Below are 22,108 nucleotides of genomic sequence, written 5' to 3'. Positions count from 1 at the left end.
GTGTAGTTATTTGGGAAGTTGTTTCTCTCTTTTCACTATGTGAATTGAAGGTATCAGACTCAGATCATCAAGTTACATAGTGAGTTTGAGAACAACTTAGGATACAGAGATCCTGTCTCAAACGTTCTAAGCAATAATTAAAACAGTAAAAAGGCTGGGTTGGGGATTGTATTTGTTATCCTTCCACTGCTGTGATAAAACCATGACCAAAGCAACTACAGAAGAAAGGATTTGCTTTGGGTTTATCCTTTCAGAGAGATGAGAGTCTATCACCATCCCAGCAGGGAAGCTAGGCAGGGAGCACGGCGGGCAGCAAGAGTGGCTGAGAGCTTACATCTGAGACTACAAACAGGAAGCAGGGATGGAATGTAAAATGATTTGTGTCATTAAACTCTCAAAGTCCACCCCTGTGACATACTTCCTCCATCTTGGCCACATCTCCTAAACTTCCCAAAGAGCCACCAACCAGAGGCCGTCTGTCTATTCAAACGCTTGGACTATGGGGGCATGTTTTTTAAACTACCACATGGGTGGCTCTTCCTATAGAGTGATCAAGCTGACATCACTGTTGGGTAAAAAGGAATCTGTCATGCTGAGATGGAGCAAAAGTACTTCAGGCACCAAGGGTGTTGGCGCACGCCTTTAATCCCAGCACTTGGGAGGCAGAGGCAGGCAGATTTCTGAGTTCGAGACCAGCCTGGTCTAGTTCCAGGACAGCCAAGGCTACACAGAGAAACCCCGTCTTGGGGGGGGGGGGGGGGGGGGGGGGAAGTACTTCAGGCTAAGAGAACATAGTGCTACATAAACTGGATGTGGTGGCATACACCTGTAATCTCAGCACGTGGGGAGGTAGAGGGAGGATCAGACCTTGAGCGTCATGCTTGGCTACATCTCAAGTTGTAAGCCTAGGATACATGAGGCCCTTTCCCAAAACAGCAACAAAACTAAGGAACTGAGAGAAGATAAGGCCTGAGGAAACATAATTTTGAAGAATTGTGGACACAGATTACTTTTCCAGAAGCCCTAAAATCTAAAAGAATTATCTTTTATCATATAGATCAGAGATTAAAAAATTGTCACCAAGATGAGGAATGTAAATACAAAGGACTAGTATGGGAACGTATAAGCCTACTTCTTTTCCTTTTTTAAGATTTATTTATTTCTCTTATGTATGTGCTTACACTGTCTCTTGTGAGCATCGGATCCTATTACCACGTGGTTGCTAGGAAATGAACTCAGGACCTTGGAAAGAGCAATTAATATTCTCAACCGCTGAGCCATCTCTCCAACCCCAAGTCTATTTCTTTTTGAAGGTTTGCGTGCCTGTCTGTCGGAGTCTGCATGCCGAAGTAAAACAGTGTCATGGCCCTTGGGGCTGGTATTACAAGCTTCTGTGGGACACGAGAGCTGGAACCCAAACTCTGATCTTTGTGATCAGCCAACATTCTGGACTCCTGGGCCACCCTCCCCATCACACCCAGGAGTTTATTCGGAAGCAGTTGGGACAGAATCACAAAATGAGTTTTTTTCACAGTTCAGACACAGCCCTCTGTCCTTAGAGCATCAGCCATCAGCATTGCTAGCCAGAGAGTATCTGTTTCTATAATCTCTTTAACATTCCATCACTCCCTATGGCTAGGAACGGCCACTGACATACCCCGCTGCAGCTGGCCTGACTCATTCTGTGTATTATATAATGAATGACCAGGGATGTTTGAATAGGGTGTGAGGGAGAAACAGAGACTGGGGATAGCTGCAAGAGACAGTATTTCCGAGAAGTATCTCTGACCTCCATGGTACTGCCTCGGAGCAAGAATTTGGTCAAGATCATCTCCTCCCGCTCCTCTTTGCGATGCTGGGAGAGGGGTGGGAATGGAGATGTAGTTCTTCCTAGAAGGCAGCCCGGGGGGAGGAGGAATGTTAAATAAAACTGGAAGCACCTCTGCACAGCCCTCCTCCATACCACAGGATAGATCCTTGTTTGTTATCATAAGCATGTGTTTCCCCAAAATTTCCTGTTTTTGAGATGATTTGTGAATTGCAAATTCTGTCCGTGGAAGGAAAGCCAGCCGTGTTATTGAAGCCTTACACAATGGAAGGACTCCGGCTTTAATCCTTTGAATAAGGCTTTGTTTCCCATTGACTGAAAACTTCCTCCGGGAAGGAAAGCTGGAAATATTCAGGAAGGATTTGTATTTTATTTCACAACAGCTTTGTGAGGAGGGGGGAAGAGTCCTCTGGAAGCTTCTGCCTCCCTTTCCTGGTGGACCGGCATCAACTCGCAGTTCGCCACTGTGGATGGCGACTCCCCGCACCCCAGCGACTTCCCTAGTCCCACTGCCAAGTTTGTTTTGTTGTTAGACTGACACTCACAGACGTTCATCCTGTGACGGGGGGAGGGGGGGGGCTCATGTATTCCCAAGACATGACTGGGAACAGGTGCACCCAGTTTATCTCAGCTATTTCCGTGGGTCCGAGACTTTCCCCTGATTCCCAGGTTCTGTGAGGCTTGTGTTGAATACTCCTTAGTACCTGAGTAGTCTGTTAACTAGAGACAACAGCAGAAATAGCCATCATCAATTGAACCCTTAAGTTACTGGAAGAATCTTTATTTACTTTACAGGCCAACAAGAATTTAAAAAAAAAAAAAAAAAATCCCAAAACTGTGATGTGGCTGGCCATCCCTGCTCCCGGCTGATTCTATACAACCAGTGTCAATTTTAGAGCCCGGGGCACAAGTCATTAGGACACATTACAGAAGTCAAAACTACCTCTTGGACACTTGCCACTTCTGAGCTTCTGAATGATGTCATTTTTTTTTTTTTTTTTGCTTATTAATCCCCACTGACTAAAAATGAAATCACATGTACCCCTCTCAACCAAGGGCCCCTTAGGGCTTTGCCTCAGGTGCCAGTCTGGGGGCATAATTTAGGTATTTGTCATCCTGAGAATTATGTTTCAAGTAGGGATTATAATTATAGGTAAGCCCCATCAGTGACTTCCCAAGAACAGACGTGCAGCTGAGGCTGGCCTTGGGCTTTGTTAGCCACAATTAGAGTGTACAGCACCTTCACACCTGTGAGGCCTGCCTTTCCAAATTACCTGTGCCAGTAGGAAGAGCGGGGGCATCGCTTGTTAGGAGCACACTGGAAAGAGACTGGTCCTCTGCTCAGAAAGATGGGATTCATTACAGTACATCGCAAGTCGGGGGAGCCCTGCAAATTACTCCCGCTGGAAGGTTTAAAGAGCATTCTTGTTTCGCTTTCAGTCGTCTGTCCTTCTGGCCTGTTGGTCATTTTGAACCATCTTCTAACTTTAAGAGAATCCCGGTCTCTGAGATCTGTGACTATTACAACTGTTTCGATTAGATGTGTGCAGTTTGTAAATTTATAGACGTCTGCTTTATACCACCTATCTCTAATCATTTAAACGATGAAACCAATATAAAAAAGTAGAAAGAACTTGAACCTGAGAGATAAAGTTTCTCTCCAGGGCTGGAGAGGTGTAGATAGGTAGATCCCTGGAATTTACTGGACAGATAGCCTAACAGGGCCACTCCGTGTTGAATGAGAGGTAATAGATCATTAGTGATTGAGGAAGACACCTAACATGGACCTCTGACCATACACAAAACACACTATCTATACATTCACCTGCACACATCTACATGAACGGATATATATATATAAGCTACAGGCACACACTTGAGCATGCACACACACACACAGAGACACACACACACACATGTTTTTTTTGTTTTTTTGGTTTTTTGGTTTTGGTTTTTTGAGACAGGGTTTCTCTGTGTAGCCCTGGCTGTCCTGGAACTCACTCTGTAGACCAGGCTGGCCTCGAACTTAGAAATCTGCCTGCCTCTGCCTCCCTCCTTGTGCTGGGATCAAAGGCATGTGCCACCACCGCCCGGCTATACACATGCTTTTCTAAGTTAGACAGTGGTGGTTGCCTTTGCTTGAGGGAAGACAGCATCGTGGAGCAGAAATGCCAGGATGACTCTTGGCAGCTCGCATTCTAAAGCTATACTTAAAACTGTGGTCCGGAAGATGCACAAACCACGCCCTGAGAGAGAGCAATAGCTGCTCTGATGGTTGCCCGGCTTATAGGAGGCCAGAGACTTTGGCTACAGACGTTCTGGTTCTCAACACACGAGGAGTAACTATTGACCGCGACGTCGATGGTCAGAGAAGGAGACTAACTCTCCCGAAGCCACGCATCAGACATGGACTCACTCAGCGTCGTCAGCCCCTCAAGGCCTTGCTCAGTGCACCATGAGGTCCTAGGCCTGCCGAGCACTCTAACTCCATCTCCGATGTCCCTCAGAGCCTTTGAGATGGTTTCAGATAGACGGGACACAAGCAGGCTGGAAACAAACACTGCCCCACATTGCAAAGGCAGCTACAGAGCTGCCTGCACCTGCTGTGGACCTCGAAGGAAATAGCAAGATTGGTAAGTGACACTGAGTAGCAGGCCTCTGGCTGCCCTGGACCCTGTTTCTATAAAAAAAGAGGAGGTACCCTCATTTGGAGGGGCGAGAAGATTCATAAAAAGCTTTGCCAAACCCCATACACACAGGCATCCTGTCCCCCACTTGCCAGCCTTCAGGCTACCGTGCCTGCTCACGGTCTCGGGCATTATGGGGTGGGCAGGAACAGGACAAAGCATTATCGCTTCTAGCCTAACTCTGGACTGTGACTTTAGAAATAGCTAAACATTCAGACATCTGGTACCATCGCGTTGCTGGTACCATCGTGCGCAGCCTGGAATGGAAATGAACGAATGAGCTCATTGAAGCCTTAAGGACCTTCCTATGGGGGCTAGAGAGATGGCTCAGTGGTTAGGAGCACTGACTGCTCTTCCAGAGGTCCTGAGTTCGATTCCTAGCACCCGCACGGTAGCTCACAACCATCTGTCATGGGATCATGTACCCTCTTCTTTGTATCTGAAAAGAGTGATAGTGTACTCACATACATAACGTAAGTCAATTAATTTTTTAAAAAAACAACCTTCCTTTGTAAATCAAACAACATAAATTTTAAAAATAATGGTTCATTCACCTAAGTCACTTTACAATTAACCTAGTGTTTATTACCAGCAGTGGGACCTTAGTGGCTAGACATGTGTTTCTGGGTGCAATGCTTGGGTTTCTCATGCTGATTCTACTCCATGCTCTTTGACTTTGAACAAGTTATTTCTGACTCTCTGTGGCTTTTTTTTTTTTCCCATCTGTGAAATGGAGTCAATAAAAGGTTGTTCTAACTTAAGTGTTAGAATACTCGCATATAAGGTCTAGGGTGACAAGGACCAGCCTTGGCTTGGAGAAGGTTGTGAGGAAGGGGTGTCTGGCAGTGCTGGAAAAAAAAAAAAGATTTGAAGTCAAGCATGGGGTTTAAACTCACAGCCTCGTGTTCCGCTTGAGACAGTTTTCTGAAGAGCATCAGACAGCTTAGCTCTTGCATACCAAAGCCCAATCTTTTATTTACGTATCAATTTAATCATCTGTCCCTCCCTTTTGATTATTCCACCAATCAGCATTTTTTTTTTTTGACCTGAGCCCATTGACTCTGAGGAAAAGACAGTAAGCATATCTTTTTTATTGTTGTTTTGTTTTTGTTTTTTTGTTTTTGTTTTAGACAGGGTTTCTCTGTGTAGCCCTAGCTGTCCTGGAGCTCACTCTGTAGACCAGGCTGGCCTTGAACTCAGAAATCTGCCTGCCTCTACCTCACAAGTGCTGGGATTAAAGACGTGTGCCATCGCTGGCAGCAGCACATTTTTTTTTAACATTGCAAATGAATACAGAGATATGCCTTTCTTTGTAAGCACAGACAATACTCTAGAAACATGGTACCCAGGTCTGAGATCACCACTCCCACCATGCTTGAGCCTAAATTCTCTCTGTCCAAAACGTACCTTGAACTTAGGAAGCTGCCTGTCTTTGTATCTTTCTGACAAGCTGGTTCATTGTGCAGCTCCATCTGTTCTTTTAGATGCACGAAGCCCCTCATATAATTCATATTGCATCCTTAGATTTGGCATACTTGAGAAATCTTAAATTTTTGAACTCATGCTTTCAGAGTTCTTTCCCACAGCCTTAAGAGCTGTCCTAAAGGACACCGGGTTTACCATTTTTCTAAGGACATAGGTATACCCTTGCCTCCCAGACCTCTGCTGTCTCTGATTATCATGGAGTCATTAATCTTGACAGAGAGGATATTCCCTGATGACCTTGGCAGGAAGAATATTTCCCAAAGGAGGAACATGAAGTAAATATATAAAAATATAAACAAGCCTCACACCCAGTAACCGTCAACACTTGTGGAGACCCCATGCCCTGTTATTCCAGGGGTGGAAACTATGTCATTCTGTCCCTCCTATGACCTTACAGGACTTAGCACTAGGGTTCAATTTCCAGACCTACAGTCACTAGTAACCCATTAATCCATCCATCCATCAATCAAAAAAAAAATGGCCTAAAAATTAAGCATATTAAAAATATAATAGTGTCTGCCTTGATTATGAATTAGTTACTTTTACTGTGATAAAATACCATGACCAAAAACTACTTAGAGAGGAAAGGGTTTACATATCCCTGGGCATAGTCCATCGAGAGAAGCCAAGGCAGAAATTCCAGGTAGGAACCTGGAGGCAGGAAAGCAGAAGTCACAACAGGAGGAACATTTTCTATTGCCTTGCTCATGGTTTTTTTGTTTGTTTGTTTGTTTGTTTGGTTTGGTTTTTCGAGACAGGGTTTCTCTGTGTAACCCTGGCTGTCCTGGAACTCACTCTGTAGACCAGGCTGGCCTCAAATTCAGAAATCTGCCTGTCTCTGCCTCCCAAGTGCTGGGATTAAAGGCGCGGGCCACCACCGCCCAGCTTTTTTTTTTTAAACTGAATCTTTTTTTTTTCCAGACTGCTTTCTTATACAACACAAGACCACCTGCCTAGGGGTACACTACCCATAATGACCTAGGCCCTCTCACATCAAGCATTAATCAAGAAAATATCCTCATACACTCCCTTAGAGGTCAATCTAATAGGATTACTTAGGGGGAGTTTCTTCAGTTGAAATTCCCCTCTTCCCAGAAACATTGAGGTCTATGTGAAGTTGACAAAAACCAACCAATACCAACCAATACACTGTTCTAGAGGGATAGATGTCCATAACAGCAGGAAAAGGCATAATGACCAGAGTAGGAAGCTGAGAGACCGCATGCCAACCACAACAAGGAGGAGAGAGAGAACAGGAAGTAGGGTTAGGCTATAAAACCTCAAAGCCTGCTGCCAGGAGGTACCAACGAAGCTGTGCCTAAAGCTTCCAAAACCTTCCCAAACAGTGACACCATGGGGACCAAGTATTCCAATACATGAGCCTTTATGGGACGGTTCTCATTCAAACGACCACAGCGTCCACACTGAAAGCCGTTAACAGCATCGTGATTCTTCCTTAGCCATTTCCATCACCACTGAGCCACTTTGTGAATAGAGCCAAAGGTGGCTGTTAAAGACCTGGAAAGGAAGTCATTCCTCCCTGCAGAGGTCAGAGGGTAAAAGAGTGAGTTGGGTGACCTGGGGTTTCCAGTCAGGCACGGGACATTCTCCATCAACCTCAACAAGCAGTGGCTCAACACTGCGTTCGTTATTCACTCACGGTTGTGTGGACTGATCAGCAGTTCCTGCATGTGAAGGACTGTCTGGTTCTCTGCCGAGTTAGTCTGAGACACCAAAATTGACCTCGTCTCCATGCCGTCGGGGAGCTCGGCTGGAGTCGTTCTCCATTGTGTGGCCTCTCTTAAGCATCTTCTCAGCCATAGCAGCAGACTCCAAGAAAGAACATGCGAAGACATAAAAAGCTGAAGCTGATAATCTCTTAAGGCCTAGTCTTGCTGATTGCATCCTGTGCATCAAAATATCTTGTCAACAAGAGAGAAAGAGTACAATCCAGTTAATTCCAAAAAGGGGTTCAGGAGATATTCTGGGGCCATCTTGGAAACATCATCTACCATAGCTAAGTGATCAGTAAAGAACAAAATTTATCCTATCTCTTTCTTTGTGCACACAACTTCCTCTTTCCCTGTGTATAGCACATATGTGTGCACATGTGTTGAGGGGTGTACATGTGTGTCCACAAGCATGTGGAGGCTAGAGGTCCATACAAACTCTCTTCCTCAATCTCTCTCCACCTTATCCTTTGAGATGGGGTCTCTCCTGAACCTGGAGCTTGCCATTTTAGCTAGAAAGACTGGCCATCAAGCCCTGAGGATCTACCTGTTCTTGCCTCCCTAGCACTGGGATTATAAATACATGTTACCAAGCTCAGCTTTGTGGGGAGGTTCTAGGCACCAGAACTTAGGTTCTCATGTTTGTACTAGAAGCACTTTACCAACAGAGCCATTGTTCCAACCCCTGAGCTTTATCGGTGTTTAGACTGAGTGAGTCAGTAAGGAAAACCAGCCAGAGTTTGTGCTATCAATACCAAGAAGTAGAATTAAATTTTAAATTAATATGGCGCACTTATACATGCCTTACATAAGACTATTGTCCAGAGCATAGAATGTAGTTCCTTCTGGTCTAAGTTGTATTCAAAACCATTAATAACGCACAGATAAATTGAGTTAGAGAAGAATAATTATCCCAAAGCAAGACAGGGACTAAAGCCACACCCTACTTGAATAGTGACAATGGTGGACACTAAAGTGAAGAGCAAAGGTTCTATATTGAAGCACGTAAAAACATTCAGCAATGGGAGGAAACCTAATAATGACCAGCAAGAGCCGGACAGGACAAGAGCCTTGGTATTGCCTCATTCCCAGCCTCTTCAGTGTGTAGTTCTTTTAAAAAATGTAAATGCTTTCAATTTTACATTTAATATGTATGTGCATATGTGGGGGTTGTTGTAAGGCCTCTGCAGAATTTTCAGATATTGCTGCAGTTACATAGAGAATTACAAAGTGAGATCAGCCCTAGTCTTGGCCAGATGAATTATGACTTACCTTAAATTCTCCAGTGCCTCACAACTGTAGTCTCTATCTTGCTTTGGGTTAATTATTTTCTCTAACTCAATTTATCTGGGAATTATTATTAATGGTTTTGAATATGACTTAGACCAGAAAGAACTACTTTCTATGCTCTGGACAGTAGCCTTGGGTAAGGTATGTGTAAGTATGTTATATTAAGGTGTGCACTTGGAGATAAATTAGGAACAGATATTTAAAATGAAAAAGCAGGAAAAGATATGGCTAGATATTAGGATGCTGGGAAGAAACCATAAGAAATAGTACCCAAATTTGGGAGCTAGAAGATAAAGGAATGGTTAGCCCAAGTGGCCAGGAAGGCAAGTGGAAGGGAAAAGACCAGGAGACAAGAACAAAAACAAGTTTGGGACTCGGAAATGATTTTATGGTGAAGTAGCAGCTATCCAATATTCTCAGACATTCTGACATCCAGTTCACTTCTGTTTGGGAAAGGGGCCCCCCTCCCATTCTTGTTTTATGAGACTATAACTTTTTACAATTCATTTTACCATCCTTCGTCGAGTTGTTTCTACCCAGTGTGTTTACAACTTACATAAAATAGTAAAGACAATCAAATACACAGAAACAAGGCTGAACAGCGAAACTCGTCCAGTGAAAATATTCCTGGGATCAAGCGACAGCTGCATAGTAAAACAGTTGCCTCAGGAAGGGGGTGAGAGGAAGACAGGACATGAGGTGCCTTGATGAGAAATTGCCTTAAAAGAAGGTGGACTCAAACAGGCCAACAGAGAATGAAGGAGAAGCTAGCAATCCGGCAAGAGGAGGATACAGAGGCCTGCAGGTGGAAGGGCTCAGTGGCAGTGCGTGCCTGGCAAGCACCTCAACCAGGATTTGACCTTAAGCATCACAAGATGTAGCAACACAGCCAAATGGAGGAAAGAGGTGACGTGCTCGTGGGAACAGGATATGAAATTGATGACAATAGGCCTTCCGAGGGGATGGAGAGCTTTTTAACAATGGGTGCTCTGCATTATTTGCATAAACTCCAAAGAACTTGGCATCCTCTACATTTTCCAAATCACAATCACAACCAGGAAATAATAAAGAAAAAATAGGAGGGGCTGGGGAGATGGCTCCATGGTTAAGAGCACTGGCTCTTCTTGCAGAGGACCTAGGTTCGAATCCCTACAACCACAGGGCAGCTTTCAACTATCTCTAACTCCAGTTTCAGGGGATCTAGACAGATGTGCAGGCAAAATAGGGGTTGGAGATTGGTGCCTGTTACCTACTATAATAATATTTCACAGTATAGAGAACTAACCATGCACCAATCTCTGTTCTAAATTCTACCTAGATGGATTTATTTATCACCATAGCAACTTAAAATGTACAGAGAGGCCAAGGACACACCTTAATAGTAGAGCCCTTGCCTAGAATTCACAAAAGAAAAGATGAGGGTTATATTCTTTTTACAAGTGAAGAAATTTAAACCCAAGTTTAAATGTATTCAAGTTTATAAAGCTATCTTCAAAATACACAGTAGTTCATGGTAGATAAGGCATGAATGCAGGCCAGTCCAGGGCTTACAGACTCAACAACCAGGCCAGCTCTCTGCAAACTTATATGTGCCTAAGAATCATGTGCAGAATCTTTAAAGGAAATTGCTGGTTTTCGCCCTTAAGCTTCTGACTGGAATGAGACTAAGGACTTACATTTATAAAAAGTTCTCAAGTGTATTATTGATTAAGGTTTCTGTAACTAAGTTTTGTAATCTAGATGATTTAACAACAGAAAAAAATTGGTTTTTGTTTGTTTTTGGTTTTTGGTTTTTGGTTTTTGTTTTTTGTTTTTTGTTTTTTTTGAGACAGGGTTCCTCTGTGTAGCCTTGGCTGTCCTGGAACTCACTCTGTAGACCAGGCTGGCCTCGAACTCAGAAATCCGCCTGCCTCTGCCTCCCAAAGTGCTGGGATTAAAGGCGTGCACAACCACCTCCGGCTTGTTATTTCTTTTTTTTTTTTTTTTTTTTTTTTTTTTTTTTGACCATTCTCAAAAATCTAAGATCAAGTTGCTAACATGGTTAGTTTCTTCAGAGGCCTTTTTCATTGTGTTGAAGATGGCTACCTCCATGTGGTCTCTCTACATATACTCCACAGGAGTATTTATGACCACCATGCCTAACAGAGCAATGACCTCCTCCTGGAAGTGGCTCTCCCACCTGGGGTGAGCCAAACAAAAGGCCTTGACGCTGGTTCCCTCCCTCCCTCCCTCCCTCCCTCCCTCTTTCCCTCTCTCTCTCTCTCTCTCTCTCTCTCTCTCTCTCTCTCTGTCTCTCTCTTAGGAGCCACCTCCCATCGAGCTATGGGAACACCCCTGGCTGACAGGTCGATGCAGTGCTGACAGTCCGAGAAGACCCCGAGCCTAGAGACTTGCTTTTGTTTCTTTGTGAACCGTATATATACCTGACTTTCCTAGTAAAAGTGGCTTTAATCAGAAAATCCGACTTGGCCCAATTCTTTCTCTGGCAACCTTGAACCCCTATATTTCTTTCTAGGTTCCTGCTTTCCTTCCAAGAAAATCTAGTTCATGTGACCGTGGGCGGTTGCAATGACCTACCAGAGGCAAGAAGATGGATAGTCCAGTTCAACACAACTCAGTAGCCGATGTTCATTCAAACTTGGGGAGTCTGATCTCAAGTACTTTATTTAGGCATATTTAAGCACAGCACCATTGGATGAAAATTTTCCTGGTAGTAAATAGCTCAATGCCACGTGTACAACAAGGCTTAAGACATATATTGCTACATTGAAACTCTTTATAAAGTATGTGTGACATCTTCCATAAAGATGGGTTCTATAGATTGACTACACATGACACCTTCCATAAACATAGGCTCTACAGATTGACAAGCTCATGATCTCCTGTGAACTCATCCACACAGATAGCACAATGGTCCCCAGGCTATTAACAATAGCTGATCCCAGTCTTCTGGGCAGAAAACAGGTCATATATCCCTCCCTGCGAAGGGACAACCCTGTGTGCTTTACATTCCTGGTTCTTTCTGTGAGCACAAGAACCTCTGTACCTCTCATCTCTCCCACCTATTTAAATTTTTTAAAAGAGAAACTGTGGCTGTAATAGGAAGGGTCAAGATTGAATGCATTGCTGCACGGCTGCTTTAATACAGACAAGCACAACAAGCTATTAGAATAGCCAGTAGAGAGCGAAGGGAAGGGGGAAGCTGTCATAACCATGAAGGCATCCAAAGGTCACTTGAGACACTTTGTTTATCCTTATAATTTGACCATTGAGAGTAGGAAAAAAATCTGACACATTTAAGTAATATGTAAGAAATTGTTTTGGTTTGGTTTTTGGTTTTTCAAGACAGGGTTTCTCTGTGTAGCCTTGGCTGTCCTAGAACTCACTCTGTAGACCAGGCTGGCCTCAAACTCAGAAATCTGCCTGCCTCTGCCTCCCAAGTGCTGGGATTAAAGGCATGTGCCACAACTGCCTGACCTGTAAGAAATTGTTAACCAAGATTACACTTAAACAATAAATAATCTATAGTAACTCTATTTTATAAAACCGTGGCTTTTAATTTATCCATCTCTTGATTCGTTTCTGCTAATATATTTTGCCGTAACTTACTAGTCATACAGGCTATTTTTGAAGCCTCTATTTGTATTCCGGTAATCATTCTTGGAATTGTTAATAATCATCATCTAAAAGCAATGCTTAGCATACTTTCCTATTAGAGCTGTGCCCCTTAGCATACTGTCTCCTATTAGGGCTGTGCCTTCTATTCTCCCTGATGAAAAGCATTTGGATTCTGCACTGACAAGCTGAGAATTAACAATATAGTCTATATTAATAGTAATATAGTCGATACAGATCACAGCATCATTTTGGGAACAGAAGGACTGTATCCTTGTTGTCTCCCCAAGGTCTTGGCTTGACAAGTTAAAGTCTTGATGTCTCCCCTGAAGCTTCCTTTCCTCTGGAGATGGGTTCTTTTGATGGGTTTGTCACATCTACTTTTGGACATTTTATCAGTGCTCTCCAAGATGTTGTCCTGGTCAGATGCATCAGTGGGAACCATATGAGATCTTGGTAATTTTCTGGAAAGTTATAAGCATAACCTCACCCTGATGTTAGAAGAACTTTGGGGATTTTCTACTGATTAGTTTCTAGATCTTTCCATTTGACATATACTTTAGGTGTGTCTCTGTTAGGGCAAAAACGTCTGTGGCAGCAGAAAAATCATTACCCTTGAAAGTGAAAAAAATTAAAGTTAGCGTAGCTAAATGTCACATACTGTGTAAGAGGCTTAGGTGGGTGTTTATACCCCGTTTTTATTTTTAAAATCTACCATTTAATTATTATTTCACAATAGCCTGTAGGTTATAAGGGGATTTCAGAATATTCCCCTAATTAGTATTCCACAAATTGTAAAATTCTTCAGAGCATTTTCTAGAATATGCAAGACCATCATCAGTTTTTAGTTGAATTAGGAGTTCTAGGAAGGAAATGGATATAATCAATGATTAATGGCATCCAAGGGTATCTCACCCCTGTGAGCAGATGCAACAACCATATTATAAAAGTATCAACCATTACATGAACATTATTAGGTGCTCAGACTCTGAGATGTAAGTAATATCTGTTTACCAAACGGCATTCGATTTTAACCCTTTAGGATTAATCCCACCGGTGGATGGCAGTGGGAGGAAGAGGACAAGAAGGGCAGGCCTTAATGATCTGCCAAGCTTTCTCACAAGGCGAAGAGAATGGCACCTGTGAAGATTTCGCATTTTGATGAGAAAGTCTGTGAGAGTTCCGAGTGGCCTGAAGAGCTTGGGCATTAGCACATGTTTATGGACCTGGAAAATTAGAATAAGCATGAATATGAGTTATAAAAAAAGTTGAGTTCATTGTCACAGAGACGTCTGAAGGAGATAAGAAATTGTGAAATGGATTAGTAATGGGGTTGGTTTTAGATCTTGCAGGTTTTAAAAGAGAAACAGTTTAAGCACAATGTGCAGTCAGGTGCAATATTCAGTGACTGAAAACATGTAATTAAAGGTAATTGATTACAGTGAGTTCAGACTGCTGAGCTGTACAACAAGGGCTGGGTATGATCTTTTTTTTTTTTTGTAGAAGATGTGGAATTTCTATAGAAAACACAAGTGCTTTGAAGAGTGTGGTAGTGTGAATGAAAAAATAGCCCCCATAGACTCATAGGGAGTGGTATTATTGGAGGTGTGGCCTTGCTGGAGTAGGCCTGACCTTCTTGGAGGAGATGTGTCACTGGGGGTGGGCTTGGAGGTTTCTGATGCTCAAGCCAGGCCCAGTGTTACTCTCTCTTCCTGCTGCCTGTCAATCCAGATGTAGAACTCTTGGCTCCTTCTCCAGCATCATGTCTGCCCGTGTGCCACCATGCTTCCCACCATAATGACAATGGACTAAACCTCTGAACTGTAAGCCAGACTCAACCAAGTGTTTTCCTTTATAAGAATTTCTTCACAGCAATAAAACCCTAAGACAAAGAGCTACCTGTAAAAGCATTGAACACAATTTCTATAGGATTTTTAGATGTAATTTTAGGTGATGTCCATGGGGTATTTAAAAAAAAACATCTTTTTTGGTTTTTGGTTTTTTGGTTTTTTTTTTGTTTTTGTTTTTGTTTTTGTTTGTTTGTTTGTTTTTTGGTTTTTCGAGACAGGGTTTCTCTGTGTAGCCTTGGCTGTCCTGGAACTCACTCCATAGACCAGGATGGCCTCGAACTCAGAAATCCACCTGCCTCTGCCTCCCAAGTGCTGGGATTAAAGGTGTGCGCCACCACCGCCCAGCTTAAAAAAAAAAAAAAATCTTACAGGGAATCTTTAGGATAATATGATCTATATATCCTGAGTAACATGCTAGTGCTAACAGCCAATTATAACCAGTGTGGAACAAATAATCCACCTGTATTTTATTTAGTGGCACTGTGATTTCTGTAGGCTCTTTACTAGTAAGCTGTCTAAAAAGGTGTGTACTTCTCACCATTATCAAGTCTATCGTGTCTTGTAAATAAGGAGTTACAGATCATTGCAGAGAATTGTGACATGCAAAAATTTCTGTAATACTATTTCCTTGTTGATATATGTTTCCATAGATGATAAGGAGGAAGAAAGGATAAGTAATTGATAAGGAAGTTAAGGGATTAATCCTATGAGCTACCACTTTAGCAGCAGCCCTATTTAATAAACTAGTAGCTCACTCTGGTTCAGATGTTGTATTTCTTATAGCGTTTAACCAAGAGTCTCAGGAAAACAACTTTAAGAGGGAGCCAAATCCTTAGTAGTGAAAGGCAGAGGAGAACTTACCTACCTGATATGACCTCAAATGTTTTATAAGGAATTCCCACAGTACTCCTGGTCTATTTCCCGCCTACTATATGGACACTGGGTTTAGGCTCATACCAATGACCTTATTCTAACCTAGTTAACCTCTTTTAAGATCCTGTCTCCTAATCCAGTCACATACTGGGTTAGGATTTCAAAATATGAATGCTTAGGGATAAAGAGGACCATAGCATTCAATATAGTACAACTCCAGTCGATCCTGGCACTGATGTTGGAAAATCGAGAACAAGTTGCATTCCAGAACCAGGTGCCCTGCCTCGCAGCCCACCTTCAGGAACTTAGCACCAGTGGCCAAATGCAATACATTTCCACTGTCACCATGGGTGGCATATTTTCCCTTTGCCTTGTCTCCTATGCCCCTTTATAAAGCCTATGCCTTCAAAGCTTGCTCTCTTTCTCCTCCATCCTTGCTCAGAGGCAGTCTTTGTATACCCTTCCCCCCAATAAATCTCTCCCTTGAGGTCTGTTGCATGGTGTCACTTTGTGGCATTCCTTAGCCCTGATCTGCCAAGGTACTCTTCCACCAAGAAACCTTAACACTGGTACAGAGACTTGGTAAATATCCCAGTACCTGAGCATTGCCCTTAGAGGTTTAAGCTGCACTAGGACCGTACCTCTCATCTCCAGTCCCCTTGCAACCGATTCACCTTTTAGCTCACCAATCGCTGGGAATCTCATCCAACAGCGGCAATTGATAAGTGTTCCCTTTAGTTGGCATAAACACTTCCCTGGAACTGAGGGAGTGACCTGTTGAGTATGGGTCATCTCTCTAGTATTATTGAAGGCAGAGAACTCTAGCCACGGTCTTTAAGGCTATGGTTGACCTACATCAATAACCCCACCTCTGTCCTTTTCTCTTGGGTGAAGCTTTATTTTCTAGTTTGGTTTTGGCCTTTTGAAATGCCTCTTGGAGAACCTCGTACCTCTCCATCTCAGACCTAACTTAAAGGCCTCTAAACTTAAGTGCCTTTGCAGTTGAATCTGACCTCAGATAATCAATCAAAATGGCCAGCCAGCGGCACCTTAGATCCCAATATTACTAGGGAACTATACAACTACAACCAGTGATCGGAGAAATGAAGATTCTCTATGTTTAAGCATTCTCTTATCTTCCCTCCAAGCCTTTCCTCTGGTCTTCCTGTTCCCCGACTCAGCTCCTTCTCACTATGAAGTCTGAACAAGAGGAGTGTGTACTGGCTGGTTTTGTGTGTCAACTTGACACAGGCTGGAGTTGTCACAGAGAAGGGAGCTTCAGTTGGGGAAGTGACTCCGTAAGATCAAGTATGGGGCATTTTCTCAATTAGTGATCAAGGGGAGAGGGCCCCTTGTGGGTGGTACCATCTCTGGGCTGGTAGTCTTGGGTTCTATAAGAGAGCAGACTGAACAAGCCAGGGGAAGCAAGCCAGTAAGGAACATCCCTCCATGGCCTCTGCATCAGCTCCTGCTTCCTGACCTGCTTCAGTTCCAGTCCTGACTTGCTTTAGTGATGAACAGCAGTGTGGAAGTGTAAGCTGAATAAACCTTTTCCTCCCCAACTTGCTTCTTGGTCATGATGTTTGTGCAGGAATAGAAACCCTGACTAAGACAGAGCCCTCCTCTACTCTTGATCCTCCCTTACAGGCTTCAACCCACAGCCCTTCTTCTCCTCTGTATCCTTTAGTTTCTTCTTTTCCCTCTCCAGCAACAGTCCCCTCTACCAAAGAGGAGATTTTATCTTCCTAGGAAGAGCTGGTTTCTTAGGCTCTGCAATCCCCTCTTTTGCCCTCTCTGTCCTCTCCCTATATGGAGGAGCCCTTGGCCGCTCACATAAACCCTATCTCACACCCATTATCAAGCCCTTTGAGAAGCTCCAACAGGTCTTCCTTCAGGCTCCAGCCTACACCTTCTCCCATTATGTTAATAGAGAAAAAGGGACATGCCCTTGGGGATCTAGGCCACCAACTAGGTCCTTCCTTTGCACCTGAAGCATACTTGTCAAAGAAATTAGACCTGACCGCCAAGGATGGGCACCTGCTGCTGAGCTCCTCATACATGAATAAGAAAAAAACTAATTTTTGGGTCACCCACCACTACCTTCTTCTTCCACAACCTGTCCCACATCTTAACATATAAAGGCTTATCAATTCTATCTCTCTCCTGGGCTCTCTCTCTAAGTGGCACTAGTTAAAAATGCAACAGTTACTTTCCAATCATGCCCACCCCTCAACATCTCAAATCTTCTTCCACAGCCAAACACAGATGACTCCCAATCTCTTTCTTTCATTGAAACCTTAAAGGAACAATTCCAGCAATCCCCACACATACAGGAGCGCGCACTGCCTTAGGCCATCTATAGCTGGTACACGGATGGCAACTGTGTACCAGTTTTTACACTGGGGGCCCAAAAAGCAGGCCATGCCATGGAGTCAGATACTGAGGTGGGTGAGGCACACTCCTCCCTGCCCACACCACTAAACAACAGGCTAAACTAATAGCTCTCACCCATGCCTTCCAAGTGGCATGAGGACAGTCCCTAAACATCTCCATAGACTCCAAGGACAGTCCCTAAACATCTCCACAGCCTTTCACATCCTCCTGTCTCATGCTGCCATCTGGAAAGATAGCATACAACTTGCAACAAAAGGAGGATCAGTAACCAAACTAGACCAGATACTAGCCATCCTAAGAGCCTCCCGATTCCTCAAGGCTACAGGAATTGTCCAGCACCAGCACGGGTTCCACCAGACTGACAATTTCGTCATCTCTACAGGAAATAACTGAGCCAATGGAGTGGCTAGAGCTGCAGCCCTTGGAGGCCCAGGCTTATCCCACCCACCACCACAAGACATCCTTAAATGACAATCCATAGCCCCATTATCACCTCTGACACTGACAAACTCTGTCCTACCTTTCATCCAAAGAGCCGAGCCTTGTCTCAGTTTGGTAAGACCCATTTGCAGCGGACCCTGAGGATTTACAGTTCTTTTGTTCTTTCTTTCCTTCTTTCTTTCTTTCTCTCTTTCTTTCTCTCTCTTTTTGAGTTAATTTTTTTCTTTTTATTTTTTTATTTATTCTTTTTAAAATATTTTTTTCTTTTATTGAATATTTTCTTTATTTACATTTTAAATGTTATCCCCTTTCCAGGTATCCCCATCCAATTCTCCCTTTGCCTGCCTCTTTGAGGTTGCTTCCCACCCATCCACCCTCTCCTGCATTCCCACCCTGGCATTCCCCTACACTGGGGCATCCAACACCCTCAGGACTAAGGGCCGTTCCTCCCTCTGATGTCCAACAAAGCCATCTCTGCCACATATGAGGCCGGAGCCCTGGGTCACTCCATGTGTACTCTTTGGTTGGTGGTCCAGTCTCTGAGAGCTCCAGGGGGGCTCTGCCTAGATTTATATTTCTTTCTTTTTTAAAGATTTATTTATTTATTATATGTAATTACCCTGTAGTTGTCTTCAGACACCCCAGAAGAGGGCATCAGATCTCATTACGGATGGTTGTAAGCCACCCTGTAGTTGCTGGGATTTGAACTCAGAACCTTAGGAAGAGCAGTCAGTGCTCTTAACCACTGAGCCATCTCTCCAGCCCCAGATTTACATTTCCTAAGAGCTATTACTGCCACTTGTAAAATCTGTTAAATGTCAGATTCCAAACTCCACCTATCACACCCTTTTTCCTACTTGCCAGGCCAGACACCCTCTCCCTGGAACTGACTGGCAACTTGACTATACCATGCCACAGTCAAACGTGTTACAATCTTCCTGGTCTTGGTGGACACCTTCTCAGGATGGGTGGAGACATTCCCCACCAACAAAAGGCTTCAGAAAGTCTCTGACCTCCTCCTACTCCAGGAGACCATTCCCAGCTTTGGAATTGCAACCTCCCTCTAGTTGGACAATGGTCCTGAATTCACCTCCCAGGTTTCCCAAACCCTAGGCAAAGCCCCCAATATCCATGGGCACTTCCATATCCTATACAACCCCCAGTCCTCAGGAGAGAGAGAATGAACTAATGACGCCTTTAAAACCACCCTTGTCAAACTCTCACAAGAACTTCACCTCGATTGCATAAAGCTCTTCCCACTGTCTCTTCTCAGGCTACAGGCTCTCCCCAGTGACCCCTTTCCATCTCTCCCTATGAGCTCATGTCTGGACAACCAGTTCTGATCCCCTGTTGTCCACTCAAACATCTCACCTTTCCCTGATCACCAACTCATCTCCTTACTCTGTCATCTCCTCTCTCTCCTGTGGAACTCTACTGACCACTACCTACCCTGACCACATGCCAATTTCTGTTTGTCCCCAATCACTATTGGGGATCAGGTCCTTCTCTCCCCTCCAAACCAATGTCTCTCACCCTTTTCCCCTAAATTTCAGAGTCCCTTTAAGGTAATTCTTGTAACCCCAACAGCTGCTAAGCTTGACAGTCTCCTTCTTTGATTCTCCTATCCCACCTCAAACCCTTTACTCCTCTGCCCCAAGATAATTTCAACCCCAACAGGTCCCTGCTCCCTTAAGTGTCAGACTGAAATCAGCCACCTTATTCCTGCTTCCAGGAGTATGAAGCTTCACCCTGGCCGCCAAGCTCAACCCTACTAAATTGGATATAGAGTTTTCATCCTCTCCCTCCTGTCCACTTCTGTCCAGGGCAACTCTTACATATGCAGATAAGAAACCCTCACTTCTATAAATCAGTCCTTCCAAATAGGGTTGGGAATTATTCCATAGCAGGCTGTCAGAAGCCAGGTAAAATTCCCATCACCCCTATGTCCATCCGTCCTCATTCATTTCATGATCTTTTCGCCTACTTCCACTATGACCAGACAGACGACTATTGTAAAGAGTAGCCAGATGTAGATGGAGGTTTCCCTTACTAGTCTTGTCAATGCCATGTGCCACATGTGCACCTAGCACCAATTCCTACCTCTGTCTACAAAATGGGCCTATTCACCTCTATCTCAGGGATTCGTGGGATTCCCGGTGAGAAATGGGTGTGTTACCGGTAAGTTCTACTGTTTCTTCAACCCCTCCTCCCCAGCACCCAGTACAATTAAAATTCAGAGAAAATACATCCCAGTTAGTCAACCCTTAGAGCTAGGAAAAATAACGGAGGTGAGTGAACATTCCTCCAAGATCGTAACCTCTTCAACATCCCTTCTCCTAAATAGTGCAAACCTGCCTCAGATTCCGACCTCTACAGATCTAGCCACTCCTTCATGTCACTCAACCTGGCCACTATGGGGACTTCTGGCTGTGTGTTCTTCCTGGGACTAGCTCACAACTGCTTACTGACAGCCTCTCCTGTAAGGAGATCAAACAATCTTAGGTTGCCATTCACCAACTGCTCCAATGTGGACACAACTTCTTGCCTTTTTCTTTTCTTTTTAAAGATTTATTTTATTTATTTTATGTGTATGATTACACTGTAGTTGTACAGATGACAGTGAGCCAGCATGTCTGTGATGGCTGAACTCAGGATCTCTGCTGGCCCCACTAGCTCCTGCCCGCTCGCTCCGGTTGTAATTCATTGTAGCTGTCTTCAGACACACCAAAAGAGGGCGTTAGATCTCATTACGGGTGGTTGTGAGCCACCATGTGGTTGCTGGGATCCGAACTCAGGACCTTCGGAAGAGCAGTCAGTGCTCTTACCCGCTGAGCCATCTTGGCTGTCTGCCTTTTTCATATCATACTCTTGGGCATGGCAAAATCTGAAGCAACCAGGATACATTTTGTAGAGACATTAAATTTCCTAGAGTGCAATAAAACTCTAACCCTTGACACCCCATCTCAGCTCCAGTGTCCCACTATACACAAAGCTTTGATTCTTTGTGGTACTCAAGTCTCCCATCACCTACCTGCCAGTTGGTCAGGAGTTTGCACACTAGTATTGCTCTTCCCCAACTTGGGGATGACGCCTGGAGAAGAACCCCTACTGATTCTGGTTGTGGACTCACTAGCTGCCCGACATATTGAAAGGCCAATTCAAACCCTGCCCCTTCTGACTGTCGCAGGAATCACACGGAACAGGGCAAACCACCTCCCTGGCAAGCAGCTTCAGGTATGTTCCCACTTCATCCAGGACCTCTAATGAGTGGCCCAAACCATACTCACCCTTCAAGGACAAACTGACTCTTGGCAGCAGTGGTACTCCAAAATGGGCAGGAAGTAGATCTTACAGCTGAAAAGGCAGCCTTTGCCTCTTCCTCCAAGAGGAACGCTGCTTCTGTCAGTCAATCCAGTACAATAAAAAATAAAATTCAACAGACTTCAAACAGACCTCTGAAAACGTATGGAAAAACTCAATGCTTCCAGCCCCCGGGCCTTTGAAGGCCCCATAGGGAAGTGATAATGCCCTTCCTGATCCTCTCCCTTCTTGTTTTCTTGCTTTTACTAACTGTACCTCCTTTATTAATCTCTTCTCTACCTCTCTCCAATGACAAATTCAAAAACTCTCTAATCAAACAATCAGCTGTTACGGAACCACCAACCTCTAGCTACAGAGCCAGTGACTTATGACTATTGACTATGTCCTGGTGGTGAGGATCATCAGTGCCCCAAAGATGGCACCATCCCCAGACAGCAGGAAGCAGTCTAAAGAACACGCGATGCCCCCATTTCTACCTCGTCTGTCACCCCTTCCTATTTCCTCACCTTTAATAATAAGAGAGAGGAGGGGGTTGGAGAGATGGCTCAGCGGTTAAGAGCACTGACTGCTCTTCCAGAGGTCCTGAGTTCAATT

The sequence above is a fragment of the Mastomys coucha genome, unplaced genomic scaffold, assembly GCF_008632895.1.
Source record: "Mastomys coucha isolate ucsf_1 unplaced genomic scaffold, UCSF_Mcou_1 pScaffold1, whole genome shotgun sequence".
Lineage (NCBI taxonomy): Eukaryota > Metazoa > Chordata > Mammalia > Rodentia > Muridae > Mastomys > Mastomys coucha.
Note: the sequence above shows the minus strand (reverse complement) of the source record.